This window comes from Macaca thibetana, chromosome 16 (assembly GCF_024542745.1).
Source record: "Macaca thibetana thibetana isolate TM-01 chromosome 16, ASM2454274v1, whole genome shotgun sequence".
NCBI classification, from domain to species: Eukaryota; Metazoa; Chordata; class Mammalia; order Primates; family Cercopithecidae; genus Macaca; species Macaca thibetana.
This window is the reverse complement of record NC_065593.1, coordinates 46,880,509-46,903,112: the sequence shown is the minus strand read 5'-3', so window position 1 is coordinate 46,903,112 and position 22,604 is coordinate 46,880,509. Positions and strand designations below refer to the sequence as shown.

At 40.1% G+C, this 22,604-nt stretch overlaps 2 protein-coding genes and 1 pseudogene across 8 annotated transcripts in view; all 3 read right to left on the bottom strand.

Moving 5' to 3' along the window:
* SKAP1 (src kinase associated phosphoprotein 1) overlaps positions 1-22,604 on the bottom strand; it is a 330,610-nt gene that overhangs the window by 74,925 nt on the left and 233,081 nt on the right. The window lies entirely within an intron of this gene.
* CBX1 (chromobox 1) overlaps positions 1-22,604 on the bottom strand; it is a 181,622-nt gene that overhangs the window by 143,491 nt on the left and 15,527 nt on the right. The window lies entirely within an intron of this gene.
* On the bottom strand, positions 5,517-9,735 carry LOC126938611 (U6 snRNA-associated Sm-like protein LSm3; annotated as a pseudogene).

Sequence of the window (22,604 nt, the reverse complement as noted above, 5' to 3'; positions counted from 1 at the left end):
ACAAATGGAACTGATGAATCATCTGGTGTGTTTGACCATGTGGAAAATTACAATTCTGCAAAGTTTGGAAAGAATTAGGGATGGTGACTTAGAAAACTATGCAAATGAAAAAAGGCAAGGCATTTGCCAACTCTAGGAAAAACAATAATTTTTTTTTACATTTACTGGTTTATTATAAAGGATATTACAAAGGATATAGGTAAAGAGATGCATAGGGCGAGGTATGGGGAAAGGGGTGTGGAGCTTCCATGTCCTCCCAGGCTATGCTACCCTCCAGGAACCTCCACGTGGTCAGTTATCTGGAAGCTCTATGAACCCAGTCCTCTTGGGTAAAAAATGAAGAGGTATTTTTTTTTATTACCCCTTGGTATAAAAAATAAAGAAATAAAATTTAATTATACAATTTTATAAGGGTTGACAGTAAGTAATATTTATGTAGTTAAATAACATAAATGCTAAATATTGATTAACTGAAAATTATGATATAACCACACTGGAAAGATCAAGAATGGGGAATTGATGGCTGGGATGGAATGGGAAAGCTAAATCCTCCCCTACCATAATAAAAAATCAATAGATAATGTCTGAAATTGATAAACTAAAAAAATAGCTGTATAATCATATTATTTAGAAGTGTGGAAGAGACACATCAGAATAGATGAAAAAGTTAATTTTTAAAAAATGGAAAGGGGTTGCCTCTGGAAAGCAGAACTCCAGGGCAACTGCTTGTAGTATTATTTGATTTAAAAAAATTTTTTTTGGAAATGGGGTCTTGCTATGTGGCTGAGGCTGGATTCAAACTCCTGGGCTCAAGTAATCTTCCCACTTTAGCCTCCCAAGGGACTACAAGTACACACCATTGTGCCTGGCTTTGTTTGATTTTTAAGAACTATATGCATACATTATTTTGATAAAAATAAAAATAGAAAATTTTAAAAATAGTTTTTCAACTATTTCACAGTAAAGCCATGTCTCCATATTTATATAATGATGTCCATTCTGAGTGGCTGATTACACAACATTCCTAAGCTTGATATGAAAGTACATGGCAAAGGAATCCAGAAAAGAAAGAACAAACCAGTTTAGAATAAAGAGAAACAATGCTATTAAAAACACTTGCACAGGTTGGGCATGGTGACTCACGCCTGTAATCCCAGCACTTTGGAGGCTGAGGCAGGCAGATCACCTGAGGCCAGGAGTTCAAGATCTGGCCAACATGGAGAAACCATCTCTACTGAAAATACAAAAATTAGCCGGGTGTGGTGATGCATGCTTGTAATCCCAGCTACTCAGGAGGCTGAGGCACGAGAATTGCTTGAGCATGGGAGACAGAGGTTGCAGTGAGCCGAGACTGTGCCACTACACTCCAGCCTGGGCAACAGAGGAAGACTCTGTCTCAAAAAGAAAAAAAAAAATTACACAAAGTTATATCTGAATTAGATATTGTCTTAAGAATACTTTAATAATCTGTAGTCTTTATGCAATTTTAAGAGTCATTTACAATTCTAATATTGTACTTTATACCATATGTCTAATTTGCCTAAGCTCTTTCTACATTGCAAGGGGACCCACAAAAACAGGAGGTCTCTTTCCACTGGAAAGCTGCTTTATTTCATAAGTAATAAAAGGTATGGAATCCCATTATGAAATTTGGGGTCAGAAGCCCAGGGTATAAACTTGGGTTGCAATTGACGAAGTATTATTGTATTACTGGGCATGACCAGAATTTGATCAAGTACCTGTAGATCAAATCAAATCAATAAAAATTTATCTGGAACCTACCACGTGGGAGGTTTTGTGCCAGAGAGCACGAATTCCTAGAATGTCCTAGAATGACTTCAGATCAGCACAAAGACAGAGACAGCACAGACATGATTTTAATTTATAGGGTTGGAAAGGTACAAGGCTATAAAATAGGACACCTGTTGTCTTGCATTTATGTTAAAGGTTTCACCTTTTTAAAAAACAATCAGAAACACATAATCATTAGTCTTGACATAAATTATACTTTAGATTGGGAGTGGAAATCATGTTTTTGGAATAGGAAGGGAAGGAAAAGTAAAACCAACTGCATGTAATTTTTCAAGTGGAAACAATGGCAATATGAAGATATATGGGCATCAGACCCACTGGTAGAGGAAGGAGGCTGTGCTCTCTTACCTCTTACGATGTCACTCCTGTGACCTCTACCATTTGAAATGCTTTGATTCCACCTTGCCCAAGGGACCTGTGAGCACCAGGGAAAGGGATGAAGGATGCCTATGCCTGACCTCACCTTTACATTGTCTAACGACTGAAGGTATAAATCAGCTTTCCCCTTGAAGACCCAAGTGTCAGTAGCTCATGTGAAATGCTGGAAATATTAAATGATGTCCCTGAGGGTTTTATTGTTACTCAGTTTTCTCCTGTAACTGGGAGAGCTGTTCACATGAAGGATACTCTCCCCCAGGACCTCAATTTGTATATAAAATGAAGTATGAAACTCTAACAACTTCTTGCCAGGTTGGAAAGAAAATAAACAATTAGGGGAGGCTGCACTTAGCCTATTGTCCTGTTTATATTTCATTTATCTCTTTGACTATTTCTGGTGAACAGTTCACACCAACAAAGGTATGATAACACTCTTATTACAAATTCTTATTTCCAGGGCAATAAATCTTTGATAGTTACAAAATCTCCATAGACAATTCAATGTGTTTTTATAATGGACAAGAACAAAAATTCTTCCTTTTATCCTATTTAGCAGAGGGAGTGTACTAATAATTAGAACTGAGGGGCGAGTGTCTGGATGCCAGGGTTCCATGTCTAGCTAGGACTTGGGCCTGTATCTAAATCTCCCTTCCAGATTATTTCTGCAGAATTTACAAAATCTATGGATGCTTAAGTCTCCTAATATACCTTGATTCATTAATCCTCACCACTACCTCTATAATAAGAGTAATTTTCTATAATAAGAGAAATGACCATTTTTCTTTTTTCTTTTTTTTTTTTTTTGTTGAGACAGAGTCTCGCTTTGTCGCCCAGACTGGAGTGCAGTGGCCGGATCTCAGCTCACTGCAAGCTCCGCCTCCCGGGTTCACGCCATTCTCCTGCCTCAGCCTCCCGAGTAGCTGGGACTACAGACGCCCGCCACCTCGCCCGGCTAGGTTTTTGTATTTTTTAGTAGAGACGGGGTTTCACCGTGTTAGCCAGGATGGTCTCGATCTCCTGACCTTGTGATCCGCCCGTCTCGGCCTCCCAAAGTGCTGGGATTACAGGCTTGAGCCACCGCGCCCGGCCCGACCATTTTTCTTTTGATGGAGAAATTAAAGTGATTTGCTCAAGCCTCCTAGTTAATAAGTGGACAAGGCAGGAACAGAAGGAATTCTCACGGCAATCCTTAGCGTTAGTCTCTCTATATCTCAGTCTTTCCCCCTCCTCTTTCCATCAAAAACTTGAAGTAATGCTACCCAAAGAATACAGTCCTTATTACAGAAACATTCTTATACATTTATGTAGAGCTTTAAAATTTTTTAGAGCACATTCGAACCTCCTATTTAACTTGGTTTTTATGATAGTCCTATTAGGTGGGTATTTACAGAGTCTGGAAGGAAAGGATAAAAATAATAAGAAACAAAACAGTTGAGAAGAAAAGCCAGTGAAATATTAAGGATTGCCTAAGACATTGTAGAATCTTAATTACCCCAGATTTGTAAAAGCTGGCCAGATACATGAAAATATTGATTAGACTGGCTGTGCCTGGGCTGTAATAGGGGACTGATCACTAAATGACTCTTTGCTCTGTGTTCTAAGATTGGATTCCATGTATGAAAGGATATTCAGAAGAGTGTAATGTGCTCTTTTAACATGAGCTCCCTTGCCATTTAGCTATGGCTGAATTAGGGGCAAACAGCGCTGCTTCTCCACAGGTAAGAGAAAGTGTGAGGGCTGAAGGTGATTTCAAACAGCAGATGAAGGAAAATGAAGAAATAGATACTTTCCCCCTCAGAAGTCTAAAACATCTTCTGAATCAGGCCCAGTTGTTTTGTTGTTGTTTTATAAGTAGGATTGGTGCTGCTTACATGGTATGTGTTTAAGTGAACTGGAAAAGGGCCCCTCTTCCAAAATATCTTCTCAACTGACTTCTGTAATTCCTGAAATTCCATCATTTGGGGCCCATTCCCTTAGATTAAAACATTATTCCCCATCGAACTACAAATGCCTCTGGGAGAGGTAGCACATTAATCAAGGTATTCTCATCCGCAGTGTGGTAACAAGCTAGTACATCAGAGATCACTGGAAGGAGGAGGCACAGAGCTCCAGCTCTCCTAGGGATAAGGCGCAGCTGTCTGTACCTATGCGGTAGACCACTGAGCAGAAGTAGATAACTGATAGATGTCAGGCAGTGACGCTTATCCATGAGGTCACGTGAGTGTAATTGACAATATTATACTGAGCCATTATCAGTCAACACCTTGGAGCAGTGGTTCTTAACCGTGGCTGCACATCAGAATCATCTGTCTACCTTTAAAAAAAATGTAGATTCCTGAACTGCACCCCAGATATACTGATTCAGGATTATCTGGAGTAGGGCTGAGGCATGTTTATTTTTACAAAGTTCTATGAGTAGTTCTGATGCTCATCTAGGGCTGAGAACCACAGCCTCAGAGTAAATTTGTATGTTAGGTCCTTATCATCCTGATGGCTTGCTGGAGGGCCTTGGTGAGGTGGGCCCAGGGAGGTGCCCAGGTGGAGGGCCTGGACAGTGAGTATCAGAACAAGCATGAGGGGCAAGAGAAGTGCTATAAGCACCAAAGTAACAAAAGGTGACCTGGAGAAGAGCCAATAATGATCCTTCATTATTACCAAGACTAGAAGAAACTACATTAATCAACCAATAAAAATTAGGACTTCTGCATAACACCATTTAAGAAATATTAAAGAAATTATTATCTGTGCTAATATAACTCTGGTTTTAATCATTTCCATGGCTGAAGAGGCCACTTGTAGTCATTTCATCACTGTGGTATCTTTCCCATTCTATTCCTCATAGTCTCTTCCTGAGTGTTACCCTACTCAGTTTGTCCTTGGCTACCCCCCAAAGGAAGTCCTTACCAGATGTATCATTAGGATTAGTTTAGCCAGTGTGACAGAAAACCCCAAATAATAGAGGCTTTAACAAAATAGAAGGTAATTTGTCCTTCATATATAAAAAGACTGGGGGGAGGCACCCCAGGAATGGGAGGGCACTTCATGCTTCTCATTTTTTTTCCTGAAAAAGTTTTGCATCTTGGTGATCACATTTATTAGAAGAGTTCGAGAAAAATAACAATGTCATTTAGCTTAAGAAGTTATGAATTATCTAGGCTGGGTGCAGTGGCTCATGCTTGTAATCCCAGCACTTTGGAAGGCCAAGGTGGGAGGATGGCTTAAACTCAGGAGTTCGAGACCAGGCTGGGCAACAAAAATTTTTTTTAAAAAATAGAAGTTATGAGTTGTCTACAAATCAACTCATTTCAGGAGTGGGAGGATTTCTTTTTCTTTTTCTTTTTTTTTTTGAGACTGAGTCTGGCTCTGTCGCCCAGGCTGGAGTGCAGTGGCCGGATCTCAGCTCACTGCAAGCTCCGCCTCCCGGGTTCACGCCATTCTCCTGCCTCAGCCTCCGGAGTAGCTGGGACCACAGGCGCCCGCCACCTCACCCGGCTAGTTTTTTGTATTTTTTAGTAGAGACGGGGTTTCACCGTGTTAGCCAGGATGGTCTCGATCTCCTGACCTTGTGATCCACCCGTCTCAGCCTCCCAAAGTGCTGGGATTACAGGCTTGAGCCACCGCGCCCGGCGGGAGGATTTCTTAATATCAAAATGTTTGCTGGTTTCTCTTTTGAATGTCCTGAACATTTAAAGAGGTAACTTTACAAAGTCTCTTATTTTCCATATGGGATAAATTGTTTCAGCCAACTCTCAATGGAGTGACAACCAGGACAAAACATCTTCCTGGAAAAAGAGCATTTGAATATTCTGTTTCATTGATTTATGTATCTCTTATATATGATGGCTTCTTCCTCAATTTCTGTAGTAGTCACAATCCTTCCACATCTCCCAATAACATATTTAAATGTAGATCATAAGCATGTAATCTGCCTAGAAGCTCCTGGTAATCTCTCATTTATCCATAAATTCATTTATCCAGGCCGAGCCTGATAAGATCAAGGGGCTCCTCTATGGTGTTGGTAGTTTGTTGCTGGTCTGTGTTGTCCACCATGTTTCAAATCCTTTGCCCTTTCCTCTTCGGGCTCTTTCTATCTTTATAAAGTGTGTCATTTGTTCATCATGGTCCAAACTGGCTCCAGTTCCAGCCAGCAGGAAGGAGGAGAGGGGCAACACAGACAGCATCACCCTCCCTCTACCTGCTTAAGGACACTTGTGTGTGGCCCTTAAAAGTTGACACATTACTTATACATTCCACTAGCCAGAACTGAAATAACGTGGTCAAATCTAGTTGCCATGGAGGTAGGGAGGCAGGGAGTTGTTCTGGGCAGCCATGAACCTGGTATTGGGGGCTAGCTAGCAGTCTCAGCCACACCAGTAATATTGCACACAGCTAAATAGGTATTGGCAGTCACCTTATGAACCTAGAATATCCCACTGGAAAGAAAGCAAATGAGTACAGTAAGAGAAGACTGCTTAATTCCAGGTGTTGGGTAATTCGTGGCGATTAGAGGAAAGTGTTTTCCACTAATGAAGAGTGAGAATTTGTTCAAAGTAGTTATCTGTGGTCCAAGAATCATAACAGAGGCCTCAAATAAATGAAGTGTCGGTTTATCTTTTGAAAGGTTATGTTTCCTCTTGGAATTATGTGATTCAAAAGTCCACCTCTTGCCTAATGAAGGACTGGGATGCAGGCCTTCTTGTCCAAGTTCCTGAAGTTAACTTCTGTAACACTTTCAGGAGCAGAACAACATATAAGACCACTGGAGTGTGCGCTAGCTGTTAGTGCTCACAATAAGTAGGAGAAATGTTAGTACTAATTTCACATCCAAATTTGCTTAGATGTGCTTAAAAAGATTCTGATCAATGAAAAGGTATACTTTCCCCTGACTCTAGGGCTCCAAGTGCATGAATGTTACAGATACTGCTGTTCTAGATGCATGTGGTATAAAATACAAATAATCTGTTTGAGTCTATGGCTATATTTGGATTGCTTCACTGACTAGGATGATTTTAAAAGTAAAGCACTGTATCTTTTCCAATCTGATCTGCCTAAATCATGCAGTAGACTTATTTCCTTTCCTTGTGTTTCTCATTTGTCCAGCTGATTGAATTGTATGGCTATTTAGTTCGGTTAGATCGAGGAACATGGTGCTAAGGAGGTGAAGGTGACCTGGTGCTAAGGAGATGAGGTTTTATCCCTAAGTGGGTTGACTGGTGTGTAGAATTCAATTCTGTTCCATGTCTAGTTGACTGCTTCTCTACCCTTGGTTAGCTATCCTGAGGGGATGCATGCTTCTCAAAAAGGGCGCTGAACAGGAAAGAGTGGGTGCCTCAACAGAATTAAGCTGTACTGTTGGCTGGGCGCAGTGGCTCAAGCCTGCAATCCCAGCACTTTGGGAGGCTGAGGCGGGTGGATCACCTGAGGTTGGGAGTTTGGGACCAGCCTGACAAACATGGAGAAACCCAATCTCTACTAATAATACAAAAATTAGCCAGGTGTGGTGGCGGGTGCCTATAATCCCAGCTATTCAGGAGGCTGAGGTAGGAGAATCGCTTGAACCCGGGAGGCGGAGGTTGCGGTGAGCTGAGATCACGCCATTGCACTCCAGCCTGGGCAACAAGAGCAAAACTTCATCTCAAAACAACAACAACAACAACAACAACAACAAAAGGCTGTACTGTTGTAAACGCCCTGCAAAGGCCCTTATACAGAGTTGATGGGCCAGAAGTACCTCTATACAAAGATGAACACAAGAAATTTGGATATGAAATGGTCTCTCCAACGATAAGCCATTCCACTACGACCTATCAGCTTGGAGATTGAACTGTGGCATCAGGAATGGAAAAGAAAGCTGGTGTGGCAAAAACAACTGTCATATTCACAGGATAAAGTTTAGGGCTCTCCACCTTCTGCTTCTTGCTTGATCTGGGTCACCACATTCTGCCTCCTATTTCCAACCCACCTCAGTGTTTCCCACCCCCAGGTGAGTTATCACTATGTGTTGAGGAAAATCATCTCCGTAACAGGAATGATATTTGCCACTGCTTTTACTTATTCTGGATAGAAACGTTATTTCTCACCACAGAGGAAGACTTTTTTCCCTCTTATCGAAATCTGTCAGTCTATCCACACAACCTGGAGAACAAATGTGTTTTTTATCCCTCTGTGAACAAACACAGCTCAGCACCTGCACAGCACTCAAGGGTGGCCAGACCTCATCCTGACTCTGAGCCGGCTGCTGCTCTTGGAGAGAGAAAGTAAAAATGATTGATTCTACATCTTAATTAAGATAAACAAACAAAGAGGGACATCAAATAATGGCCCTGACAGTTTGAAACAAACTGAAAGTACAGCTTAGCATTTCATAAAATAAAAAGCGTTTGATGTGAGGATGGCAGTTTAATAATTTGTAAATATCACTGGCTTAGTATTATAGCTAATCCAAATATTTTCATTTCTCATCATAAGTTACCCTCTGTTGATGGCTTGTCCTCTTCAACTTACAGCTTTCACCCTCGAGCCTTCAGCAGAGGCAGAGAGGAGAGGAACAGAAAGGATCACAGGTTCTCTGTGGAATGTGAATTACAGCATCAACTTCCTTTATACTTTCTGATTCTGAATATTCACTACAAAATACCACTGACCAGCCCAAAGGATGTATTGCCTTTTTCTTCATCTCCTCTAAATCATATCAAACTTTAATTACAGCTTTCTATTAGCTTCTGATTGTTTCTTCTTCTTTAATTTTTTGTAGAGATGGGATTTTGCCATGTTGCCCAGACTGGTCTCAAACTCTTGGGCTCAAGTGATCTACCCACCTTGGCCTCCCAAAGTGCTGGAATTACAGGCATAGGCCATTGTGCTGGGCCTGATTGTTCCTTACTTAAGAGAAGCTGAGCTTTCTCCAGTTCCTTTTTTTTTTTTTTCCTTTTTCTAAAATTAGAGGCTGGGTGCAGTGGCTCACGCCTGTAATCCCAGCATTTTGGGAGGCTGAGGCGGGCAGATCACTGGAGGTCATGAGTTCGAGACCAGCCTGGCCAACATGGTTGTAAAATTTTGTAAAAATACAAAAATTAGCCACCATAGTGATGCGTGCCTGTAGTCCCAGCTACTTGGGAGGCTGAGGCAGGAGAATTGCTTAAACCTGGGAGGCGGAGCTTGCAGTGAGCTGAGATTGCGCCACTGTACTCTAGCCTAGGTGACAGAGTGAGACTCTGTCTCAAAATAAAGTAAAATAAAATAAAATAAAATAAAATAAAGAGATGGGGTTCCACCATGTTGCCCAGGCTGGTCTCGAACTCCTGGGCTTAAGCAATCCTCCTGCTTCAGCCTCTCCTAGTGCTGGGATTACACGTGTGTTACTGCACCTGGCCTCTGGTTCTTAAATTGTAGAGAAATAAGAAATTGAACCACCATACCAACTGTAATGCTCCTACAGTACTGTTTTTATATCATAATGAAATAGTTAGCTATAGATCTATATCTAAAATGTGTTTTATTGCCCTAATGCCCTCTGAAGAAGGGTAGCTGAAGGGTAGGGGTATTCTTGTTAATGTCTATGTCTACACTTCCTTGGGTGGGTATGGAGGAAGACAAGCAGAAAGCTGTGATGATAATGATAAAAAGATAAAAGTGGAAACCTCTATGTTGGCCATAGCCTTGTGATTTGGCTTTTGTGAAAAATATTCGGAGAAATAGTAGGCAATTTTAATGATTGATTTGGAATTCCCAAGGGTGCAAGCCATAACATATATCTGCAAAAGCTGAACTGAAGGAACACCATTGGGCAGACAGAGGCTTTGGGCTTTTTAAAAAGGTATGTAAAAAGGGAAGGGTGAGGATGCAGACCTGTCAGATCAGCCTGCTGTGAGATATGACTCTGGACTCAGGATAGGACCATTTTCTCATGGCCTCCCTATTCTTTTTGCTGAGGTTCTTAACATATATATACACACACACACACACACACACACACACACACACACACACACACACACACATATATATATATATACACACACACACACATATCCTTTTTTTTTCTGCTCTTGGATGATACCAAGTCCAGGCTCGAGACCACACTAGATGGACATGATAGGCAGGGGCCCACAGAGGGAAGCTGCAGTTCAGAGAATTCTCCACAGGGAAGCAGTATGAGATCAGGGTTTAGATAGAGGCAGCCCCAGCATCACCAGCTCTCCCTGGTTCTGATTTGAGACAATTTTCCTCCTTTCCTTTCACTGTGTAAGAGAAGCACCAACAGGGCAAGCTCACCTTTCAGGAGAGCCCCTGAGCCTAATTGCAATCCTTTTACTCCCTTTACTCCCAGGCCTGTTCCTCCTCACTTGAACAGCTGGCTCTCGGCATATTGCTTTGTTTATTCCATCTCTGACCTATGCATTATCTGAAGGATGCCATAAGGGTTCAAGATGCCCACCTTTGTGAAATGACCTCATTCTGAGCTGCTGGGTTCACACCACTGGCATAGAGGGGAAACCTGCAGAGGGAAGCTTAGCAACACATCACACACATGTTGTTCTTGGCAGTATGAATTCTGGTGACTTTTGACATTTCTTAAAAAGGAGTCAGTTACATCTTCGGTACTCTGAGGAAAATGGTGCCAGCTACAACTTGATCTTGTTTGAGTTATAGGAAGCAATACAACTTTATAGACAAAACTCTGAATAGAGAGTTTACAACTGAGATTCTATCTTGAATCTATCTTGAATTCTATCTTGAACTCTATCTTGACAACATCCATTGATAAGAGTGTGTGATAACTGTAAAGCCACTATTTATCTTACTTGCTTATGAAATTGAAATAACATATTGCTGATAAGTCTTAAGAACTATGTATCCTATGTCCACTTTGCACAAGCACCCAATACTATGAATATATATATATATATATATATATATATATATAGAGAGAGAGAGAGAGAGAGAGAGAGAGAGACAGGATCTCACTCTGTTGCCCAGGCTGGAGTACAGCGGTACAATCTCAGCTCACTGAAACCTCTGCCTCCTAGGATCAAGGGATCCTCTCACCTCAGCCTCCAGAGTAGCTGCGACTACAGGTGAGCACCATCATGCCAGGCTAATTTTTGTATTTTTTTGTAGAGACAGGGTTTCGCCGTGTTATCTAGGCTCATCTTGAACTCCTGAGCTCAAGAGATTCACATACCTTGGCCTCCTAAAGTGCTGGGATTACAGGTGTGAGCTACTGAACCTGACCTGAATATTCATAAGAGATACAATTTTGGCCTTTCTTTTGTCAGATATTCTCTAGAATACATGTTCTTTCATGGACGGATTGGCAAATATTATAAGTATCAGATTTGAAACTGTCTAAGAAATTTAAATGTTGAAAATTCTTCTAATATAAGAAGCAAAAATTCCATTTTCAGCATTTCACGTGTTGAGAGTGAAAAGGGGGAATATAAGAAAGAACTGAAGTCTAGATTTCCTAAAATATATCTCAGGTAAGCCTCTCTCTTATCACATATTTTTTTTGTTACCTGAAATATTTCAGAACTTAAATGTTTTTGTCAAATTTGAAAAAGGTGTGTAGTATTGACTTCTTCATACTGATCTCATTTTTATTTTCTTTATAGTCTGTCCAAACCATTTTCAAGCCCCTTAAATCAGTTACCTTTCTTCTAGGGACAATCAATAGTAAGCAAGCAAAAAGAAAAGACAGTGAGACCTGCCCTCTCAGTGGTATCCTGGGTAACTTTGCCTTCCAGATAGGATGATGCAAAGATGAACAGAACAGGGGTTTCTGAATAGATTTCTAGTAGGATTGCTGTCAATATGGGATCAGCTGTAATGGTGCCAGATAAAAATTGCAGGAGACCGAGATGAGTGGATTGCTTGAGCTCAGGAGTTTGAGACCAGCCTGGGCAACATGGTGAAACCTCCACTTCTACAAAATACACACAGATTAGCCTGGCCTGATGGTGTACAGCTGTAGTGCACACTACCTCAGCTCAGGAGGCTGAGGTGAGAGGATAGCTTGAGCCAAGAGGTCGAGGCTGCAGTGAGCTGAGACTGTGCCACTGCACTCCAGCTTGGGTGACAGAGCAAGATATTGTCTCTGAATAAATAAGAAAAGGTTAGGTAAAGGTAAAAAACATATATGGAGCCCACTGCAACATCTCTTATCCAAGGCAAACTTGTTAAAAAAAGATTTTAACATCTCAAACTACCTTCAAGGCTAATAAAGGCACCAAAATGGATTATCAGACAATGATTTGAGGTTAGAAAAAGGATGCCAGTGCTGACTGACTGGTAAGCTATTGGACATAAATTAAAAGGCTACATTATGTGAAACAGAGGGTCACAGCATAGGAACATCTTGAAAAGCCATAGGTGCACCGATTACATTTATCAAGATGTTAGTGAAAGCTTTGTGTATGGCTTGTTTTTGCAGGTCATTTGTATGAGATACTGTTGGATAAACTGATTTCATAGAGGAGGAGGAAGGTACTAAGTATCACATTGTGTTAATGTGCCAGCTTGCCACCTTTGGGATCAAATTTGGTGCAGGGCACAAATGAAATGAGTTTGGTGGCCTCAAGCTAGGCTACCACTAATATTTATCCTTAAACAAAATCCCAAATCATTTGCTAACAGCTAGGATCAGAGATCTGGGGCTGAGACAGCAAGAATGTTGCAGGTCAGGAGGAAGACTGGCTGGCAGAGTTGGGTTAGGGAGCAGCCGTTTCCTCTAGGTCTCCAGCTTGACTTCAGCTTATGTTACCAGCCATCCCTTCTCATCCCTAAACACTGACATTCACACTGATTTTACAACCTCTCTTTGCCTGGCAAACCCAACATCAATATTCCCAACAGTATTTCATGAAACCTCTAGTTATCAAAGTCCTCATCACTTAGTCAATTCTAAGAATAATAATTTCATAAACACTATGGAAAAAGAGTCCTATTGTTAGACTGTAACTGTCCTTAGCAAAATAATGGAACTTGGTTGTTCCAGTGAATTCTAAATTTAAACACTGCTTGCTCTCTCTCCACTCAACGAAGAGCTTGTGTGCTACTCTGATGAAAATGCAGAGAATTAGAAAACAATGACTGTGTGAATGACATTTACAGAGATCTCATACTGGAAAGGGCACATTTTATTGTGACTCTGTGTCAAAAGTGTAGTTTCATCAGAGGACAGGAGGCAAAAGAAACAGGCAATCAATATTTGGGCCTCTAATATCTGAACTGAGAAAGAAAATCATTATCCTGTTACTTTTATTGTAGGGTGACGCTTGAAATATTGCACCTTGTTTCCATAATAATTCAATATTTTGGGGGTTTCAGATTGTTTAAAAAAACCCTCATGGGGTGGCCATGTGAAATCAGAACATAAAGTAGAAAGGAATAAACGCACACACATTTTACAGTGGGAATAAAGAGAAAGGCAGATTGAGAAAGAGAAAAAATATAACAACATAATTTCCTATTAGTATTTATCTAATAGTATATGTTTAATTTTGGAATCTCTAGAATTAACCTTAAAGCATTCTTTGCTTCCAATTTTTTGAACAAAACGCACAGATTTCCAATAGAGAAGAGTCCCCTCAATATTAATGAGGTTACTTGGGCAGAATTTTTATCTCTAGATTTATTGAAAATTGTATTCCATTGTTGAGAAACTAAAACCAAGGTGGGAATTATGTGGAATCTGACATTTGATTTTAAAAGTCAGTTGTACTATTCACCTCTCATTGGTGAAAAAACTGGTCACTGAACTTGAACTTCTTGCTGACAAAAGGAGAGGAATTATCATGCACAAACCTTTTTGAAACTCTTATATGTCCACTCTCAAATAAAGCACCAGTTCTGCCTATTTCTAATATGACTGTTTATTGGTTAGTATTTTCAAAACACTTCAAGGCAATTAAACCCCCCCCTCAAGATTTCAGCATCCAATTTAAAAGTCTCTCTGAATACGTATTATGGAGAATAGGGTCATGTCAGTTATATGTTAGTTGCAAAAACAAGTACAGTTGTCCTCAACCTGACTTTCATACTTTTGTGTGTTGGTACCATAACCCAGTTATTTAAATTCTGGGTTTTTTCCTCTTAGAATTATTATTGATGAGATTAGCATTATATAATCATAAAGTCATTACCTGCTTTTCTAGGTTGTCTGCTGCAGCCCCATGGAGAGCTAAGTGGGTCCTTAATGAACAAGAAAAGGTTATCTGGCTGCACACGGTGTCTCCCAGTCTGCTCTGGCTAGAATCTACAGCAGCCACAGATAACAGTTCAAAGTCATGCAAATGAGGGCTAGGCTACCACTTTGTTCCTCACAGAGTAGATGTTCCTGTGATTCACTGGCAAACATACAACGGCAGTAGGAAAAAAGGATATTTTCAGAGACCTAATCCCTCCAGGCAGCTGGTTTATTTCAATTGAAGAAACTACTATGGCCACCCACCAGAATTGCTAAAATTAAGAAAAACGGACAATACCAAGTATCAGTGAGAACGAGGAGCAACTGGAATTTTCACACATTGTTGGTGGGAGTACAAAATGGTACAAATCTGTTGGAAAAATGTTTGGTAGACTCTCCTAAAGCAGAATATGCACATACTCTCTAATTCAGCAAATCCTCTCCTCGATATATACCAAACAGAAATGCCAACATAATGGTGCTCCAAAAATCTGATATAAGATTGTTCACAGCAGAATTATTTACAATATTTCCAAAGCAGAAAAAGAACCCATATGTTTACCTTCCATAGAATGAAATAAAATGAATAAAGGAAAAACTATATAGTAATGAGAACAAAGGAACTATTGCTACTTGCAAAAATACGGACAATCCTCACAATTATAATGCTAAATGAAAGAGTCCAGACACACAAAAGTATATATAGTACGAATCTGTTCATATGAAGTTCAAGTATAGGAAAAATTAATCTGGTGATAGAAGTCAGAATAGTAGTTATTTTGGTGGAGATAACTGGGAAGGGGCATAAAGAGAAGTTTTGGGCCAGGTGCAGTGGCTAACGCCTGTAATCCCAGCACTTTGGGAGGCTGAGGTGGAAGGATCACTTGAGGTCAGGAGTTTGAGACCAGCATGGCCAACATGGTGAAACCCCGTTTCTACTGAAAATACAAAAGCCGGGCATGGTTGCACATGCCAGTAATCCCAGCTACTCGGGAGGCTGAGGCATGAGAATCTCTTGAACCCGGGAAGTGGAGGTTGCAGTGAGCCCAGATTGTGCCACTGCACCCCAGCCTGGGTGAAAGAACGAGACTCCATCTCAAAAAAAAATAATAATAATAATAATAATAACAATAAAAAAGAGAGAGAGAGAGAAGCTTTAGAGATACTGGTAATGTTCTATATCTTGATGTGGGTAGGACTTACATGAGTGTGTTCACTCTGTCAAAAAAAAAAATCACTGGGCTGGACACGGTGGCTCACGCCTGTAATCCCAGTACTTTCAGAGGCCAAGGCAGGTGGATAACGAGGTCAGGAGTTCCAGACTAGCCTGACCAATATGATGAAACCCCTGTCTCTACTAAAAATCTAAAAATATAAAAATTAGCTGGGCGTGGTGGCGCGCACCTGTAATCCCAGCTACTCAGGAGGCTGAGGCAGGAGAAGCGCTTGAACCCGGGAGGTGGAGGTTGCAGTGAGCCAAGATTGCGCCACTGCACTCTAGCCTGGCTGACGGAGTGAGACTCCGTCTCAATAAATAAATAAATAAATAAATAAATCATTGAGTTCTACATTTATGATTTGTGCATTTTCTGTATATATGATGTATTGTAATAAAAAAGTTGACAAAAAACTATCAATGTAGTTTGTTACTAATTAATTCCTTTGTCAACTTCTCAAACACTAGGAAACAAAGGGAGAATGACTACAACAGTTTCTCCTTGAGTAAAGTTTGCTACAGAATTACTTTTTAAAAATCCTAGATAAATTACATAGGCAAGGCTAAAAGAATTTGTATTTCCTAGCCTGGAGCTCATAAGGCTAAATGGTGTTTTGGTTTAAACCTTCGAGTACTGCATTGTGCATTATATCAAATGTTTCATAAGGAGGGTACTAACCAGCTAATTCTGTTCATGCAGCAAGAGAAACTGGCTTAAATTAAAACAGGAGCAATTTCAAGAAGTTAAATAATTGTGGGATCAGAATTGCTGAGTATCTTTAAGAAATCCACAAGATTGCCTGCAGTCTCTTTCAGTTCTGCTCTCCAGTTCAACAGTGGGATGGTGGTGTGGTTTAAAAACCTGTCCTTCACAGAGAGCACTGCATATTTTAGGGCTCTTGCCCTAAACTCACTTATCAATACTGAAACATCCCTAACTAAATTTCTCTGTCTAGACGTCTCTGTTGCCTACTTTCCTGATGATAAAGGAGGGAGAAAGCCCAATTGGTTAACCTCTATAATTTGTAGTCATTCTGTGATGAAATATGGTATGTAAACATAAAGAATTATTATTATAGTAAACCCAGTCAACCACAACCATGGTGGTTGGTGGTGCCAGAAATGTCTAAGGGGTAAATTGGAACTCTTACCACTCTCTCAGAAATTAAGTTGCTACAGTTAGCTACAGAGAAGTAGAGGGAACCACAAAGAGCCTAAGCATAGGGAGCTGAGGTAAAAGGAGCTTGGTCTAGAGGAAACCCTAGGCAAATACGATGAAAAGGGTTCCTCGAGCTAATACAAACCAATAATAGTTTTAGCTATCATCTAGGATTTTCTAGAAGTTACTTTCCATTAATTACTCTTCCTTCATACTCCTACACTCTTTCTGCCTCTAAGAAAAACCGTGTTCAAGAGATATTAATGAACTGCCTTGGGTTTTTTGTTTTGTTTTGCTTTGCTTTTGTAGCTGAAAAATGTACATAGCTAAAATAGGAGATGCATATAGAAGAATATATATATATATATTTTTTCCGAGACAGAGTCTTGTTCTGTCACCCAGGCTGGATTGCAGTGGCGCAATCTCGGCTCACTGTGACCTCCACCTCCCGGGTTCAAGCAATTCTCCTGCCTCAGCCTCCTGAGTAGCTGGGATTACAGGCCCCTGCCACCACACCTGACTAATTTTTGTATTATCAGTAGAGATGGAGTTTCACCATGTTGGCCAGGCTGGTCTTGAACTCCTGACCTCATGATACGCCTGCCTCGGCCTCCCAAAGTGCTGTAGAAGAATATTTTTAAAGCTTCCTAAAATGTCCTCTTCGGGCCGGGTGCGGTGACTCACACCTGTAATCCTAGCACTTTGGGAGGCTGAGGCGGGTGGATCATGAGGTCAGGTGTTCGAGACCAGCCTGGCTAAGATGGTGAAACCCCGTCTCTACTAAAAATACAAAAATTAGCTGGGCATGGAGGCAAGTGCCTGTAATCCCAGCTACTTGGGAGGCTGAGGCAGGAGAATCGCTTGAACCTGGGAGGCAGAGGTTGCAGCGAGCAGAGATCACGCCATTGCACTCTAGCCTGGGCAACAGGGTGAGACTCCGTCTCAAAAAAAAAAAAAAAAAGAAAAAAAAAAAAGAAAGTCCTCTTAAAAGGTGCATGGTTTGAAGTTAAGCTCTTCAGTGTTAAAACGCTACCAGATTTTAAGCTGAATTCCTGTGTGGTTTTGGAGATGCTGGCATTCTAAAAACTGCTGATTCTCGCTTGGTAAATGGAAATTGAGTTATAGCAACGTAAGATAAAAATTATTATGTGGAAATTTAGGGCCCTTCCAATTTCAGGTTTCTAACTTCTCTGGAGTGGTTTTCCGGCACAACTAAGACACTGGTGCTCAATTATGAGCAACACAGCAGTTCTCTGAATTATGTGTCCGCTCCCTTATATTTTGGACACTTTCCTAGTTGCCCCTAAATTTCCACATTACTATCATTATATGCTGTGCAGTGTATGAAAAAGCCCTTTTGGCATCATCTATGAGCTGCTGAAAACTGAAGTGTGGGCAAATGTCGCATGTGGATATGTATCTATGTAAACCAGGCCACAGAAGTGGTAAATCAGTCTAAGCACAGAAATGCCTGCAAATTTCCATCAATCAAGTCTAGAAGAACTATCACATGTATTTGAAAATAAGCAATTGTTGAAAATAAGCCAATTTAACCAGTTTTTATGAGCTCATAGTGACCGATGGTTAACAGTTTGCTTGGGGTTATTCACTCAGAACTTTACTGGCATGTTCTATGACTACAAGTACAAAGTACCAAGGAAGAGCAGATGTGCATGGCACTGTATGTGAGGAGAGGAAGAGCAGATGGCCTCTAGCTGAATACCTGAAATTGTTAACTAACAATAAAGAAAGTATATGATTAGGTACCAAAATAAAAACCTACAGCTCAGAGAAGGCAGTGTGTATAGACTGTGGAGAAGAGTACCTTGAGCTGAACTCTGAGAGATGGAAGACAGACACAGAGAGAGAGAGAGAGAGAGAGAGAGAGAGAGAGAGGAGGAACTTTCCAGAAAGGAAACAGCACAAGCAAGAGCTTGAAAGTCTACACTGAGTATAATGTGTTCTTAGCCAACAGTAACTTGACTGATGCCTGGAGCTTTTGTTGGATATGTAGGTGAGGGGGTATTCTAGGAAATAAGCTAAACATTTATCCTATGAGTATAGGACAAACTCTGAAAGATTAAAAGTCAGGCTAACAAGTTCTAATAATCTAGTTTTCCCTAGTTTCCCTCATTCCAATTTCTCATTATGAATGCTGAAATGAGCAGGTCCTTTAAATTGGAGAGACTAGGAGGTCTCCTCAGCTTTGCAGAGTTATTGAAAGTTTTCAGTCAGGAAATGACATAATAAAGCCAGTGTTTTCTAGTGATGAAGATGATTTAAATATAGTTGCTCTATAACTATTCTTCTATTGACTGAGCTCTTCCATTTTTCAAATAGAATAATAATTCTTAACAAAATAAACTGGTTTTTGCCTTAGATTCTTTCTGGAACAATGTGGTATCATATCTATGCTTAGTTAATGGATAGGAAATGTCATCAAATTTAAATTTTCTCTTACACTTGTGTTATTTTACTACTTTAGGTGGCCAAAAAAGAACAAATGGTAAATAAATATATTAATGGAAAATTTTGGAGATCACTGATCATGCTTATTTCAAAAGGCCATACTTAGTGGCCTTTTGGGGGAGGGGATATGGGTGTGCTTCTGGCTGAGAGTTTATATTGTATACATATAATGTGGTCATATTTTATGTCAGTAGAGTTGTTTGTATGATGGAATTAAACATATATTGAATGAAGTTTTGCCAAGTGTACCAGAACACATTCGAGAACTACTGCTTTTACATAGCCATATTGAATCTATTAAATTTCAACAGATTTGGAAAGGACTACAAATAACTATAGGGTGCAGAAATTTAAATTTTAATAGGGAAGGGCAGTCTACTATGGCCTCTGGTTCATTCATGGTAAAGTGAAATAGAATTTGTATTTCTAGTATGTACATGCAAATTCTTTAAAGTAAAATAGTATATTTCAATATGCTTCTCCCTCACTAAAACTGATTTAGAGATAAATGGGATTGAATAAGTTAATGGCAGTCCCATAGAGGCTCCCTGTATTCCCAGCTCTTAGCACACACAGTAGGTGCTTACTCAACACTTTAAAAATCAATGAATTAAAGGACTGAATATAACAGGGAGTCAGAGATTTTAGATCTTGTTATTGATTTTGCCACACATTTATTTATCAAGTAGATTTGGGTATATAGGCTTTCTGTGCTCATTTTTTCCCTCTCTGAAATCAAGATGATATTCCTTTACAGAAATATGGTGATGCTTGAAATACTGTGTGTGAAATGATTTGCACTCTTTGGGAGAAAAGGGTCTTATAAATAGAAAGCATTGTTCAGGTTACCAACAGCATTCAAATTTAATTTGTACCACATGGATTATGTGGAGGGCCCATGACCTCAGTAATGAAAGTTGCTGAGCCCTAGATGCCCATGGAAAAAAGCTTTTTCTCCTTGTTTTTCTAGCTACAAGAATGACTGCTGTTTCCTCCGCCTGTCTGTCCTAACTATGATACACTTATTTTCCTCAGCCTCATCTCAATTCCTTATTATGAATACTGAAACCAGCAGGTCCCTTAAATTGGGGAAGGTAGGAGATGCATACATCTGAAAGTGCAGTAATAAGGGCCCTGGACTTAAGAATGAAGAGTTGAGAGAGATGAGTAAAGAACACTGACTAGGACGTGCGAGAAAAGACAGATCAATCCCAACGATTCATCATGCCAGGAGCTGTCCAAATAATCAAAGGTATCAGCCAGGGTGATGTATAGCTGATGTCACTTGGTGAGACCCTTAACAAGGCGGTTAGTACAACAGCTGCTGCTGGTCAGTGAGTAGCACAGCACATGCCAGGCCAGGGCACAGGAACATAGACCATCCATCACTGACCCAACCTAATGGCTAGGCTTATTAGTAAACATTCTCTGTGGCTGACAGCCTGTAATGGTACAGGATGTTCCCCTACTGTCCCCCAAATAAACTGACCCACCTGACAGATGTGTGAAATCTGTGTTCTCTCTTCAGATTGTTTGAGTAAGTATAATTTATTCTATTTTATTGAGACAGGCAAGAATGGATCTTTAGAAAGAATAAGAGAAGGGAGTTATGTATAAAGCCTCCATTTAGCAGAAGTATTTGTAATCCACTTCCCCCAAGATAGGTTTTTTTCCCTTCTTAATCATAAATCAGAAAAGTGACAGTATATGTTGACATGCATGCATTTTTCTATAGGCACTATTGTAGATAAGTTTCATTTATATCTCTCTTTATTATGGATCAGAAATTCCCAAAGTGGAAATAAAATCCACTCACTGTACTAAAGATATCTAAGTCTACTTTAACTACATTATGTTCTTGGAGGGGATATCTTAATGGATTAAGTATGAGGTTTGAAATATCTAGACTTCCTGGAACCACAGGTTCAATTCCCAGCTGAATCGGCTCAGTCCTCCAGTCTTCACTGGCAGATAAAGTAAGATACTAAGAAGCTTACTGTGCATAGATCTATCAGATGAGTTGCAGTAACTCATAATCTTGCCTATTTTTTTTTTTGAAGTGGACATTTAACTTGATTTTGGGGGTTTTGACCTTCTTGAAAAATTCCGTACAGTCTGCATGGTAAACTTGATGCTTATCATTCAAAAGGGATGTGCTATTTAGGGTGAGTTCCCTCCCTCCACCAAGTTTGAGACATTCTTAAACATCTGGGGTTTGAAACAGGTAGGTTGTTGAGATTCCTATTACCTCTTCCTAACTCCATACCTTCAGTTTGCCTCAACTTGAGCTTCCTGTCTTGCCTCACCCTTCAATGCATCTTTCTCTTGGCTTGACCTTAGCTTGACTCTCTAGTTCTGGTTATTGATCTTGCTTTGAATTCTGGCACAGGTGAATTCTTCAAGCCCTATTTAACTTGAATTCTGGACTTTTCCCTACTCTGACTTCCAGGATTGGCATGATATCTCAAGTTTTATTTCAGTTTCTGTGAATGGAGAGGGAACATGGTATAAAAAAAGAGCTCTGGGACTTGGGAGAAATTAAGAGTTTCCAGTAAGACTGTTTCCTAAACTGCCCCTGTTTATTCTTGTTCTGTGCACTAGTCCTAGCACTGACACAAAGTAGTTCTGCAATGATGAGCAACTCATTTGATTTGTCTGCATTTTGGTCTGTAGAATGGGTAGGCTAGACTACATGAGCACATGGCTCCTTCTCTGTCCTAAGACTCTTGGATCTGTCTTGGTTTCTATCTGGGGACCCCATCACTCAGGCTCCAGCTCAATACAGAAAGGGACTGAAAAATGTTTTAAAACCTAAATTTTGTGCATCATCATGGTCACTAATTAATGCCAATTGAGCATTAACACCTTGTGTTAAGAATTTTAGAATTCTTCACCTCTAGTGGAAAATAAAAGAATTTTAGAATTTAATAGAATGCAGAGAGTATTGGCATTTTGGAACTTTTTATCAAGGGGAGATTCCATAACATAGTCTCAAAGAGAAGCTCATTTTTATTTTTGTTGTGGGGTCTGAAAGAAATGAAGTTGATTGGCCAGTAGAGAGTAGTGGTGAAGAACATGGACTCTGGAGCCAGACAGCCTGCTCTGAATCCAGGTTCCAACCCTTACCAGCTGTGAGACTTGAGCAAATTGATCAGTTTCTCTGTGTTTCGGTTTTATCATCTGTAAGATGGGGGTAATGATAACATCTACCTTATACGGTTGTTACGAGGATAAAATGAATTACTGCTAAATAGTGCTTAGAACTGTGTCTGGAACACAATATGCACTACGTAAATGTTGGTTAAATGAATAAAAATATTGGAGCTACAAAGTCCCTCATTCATTTCAAAGTGTGTTTCTATGTATATCCTGATCATTAATAA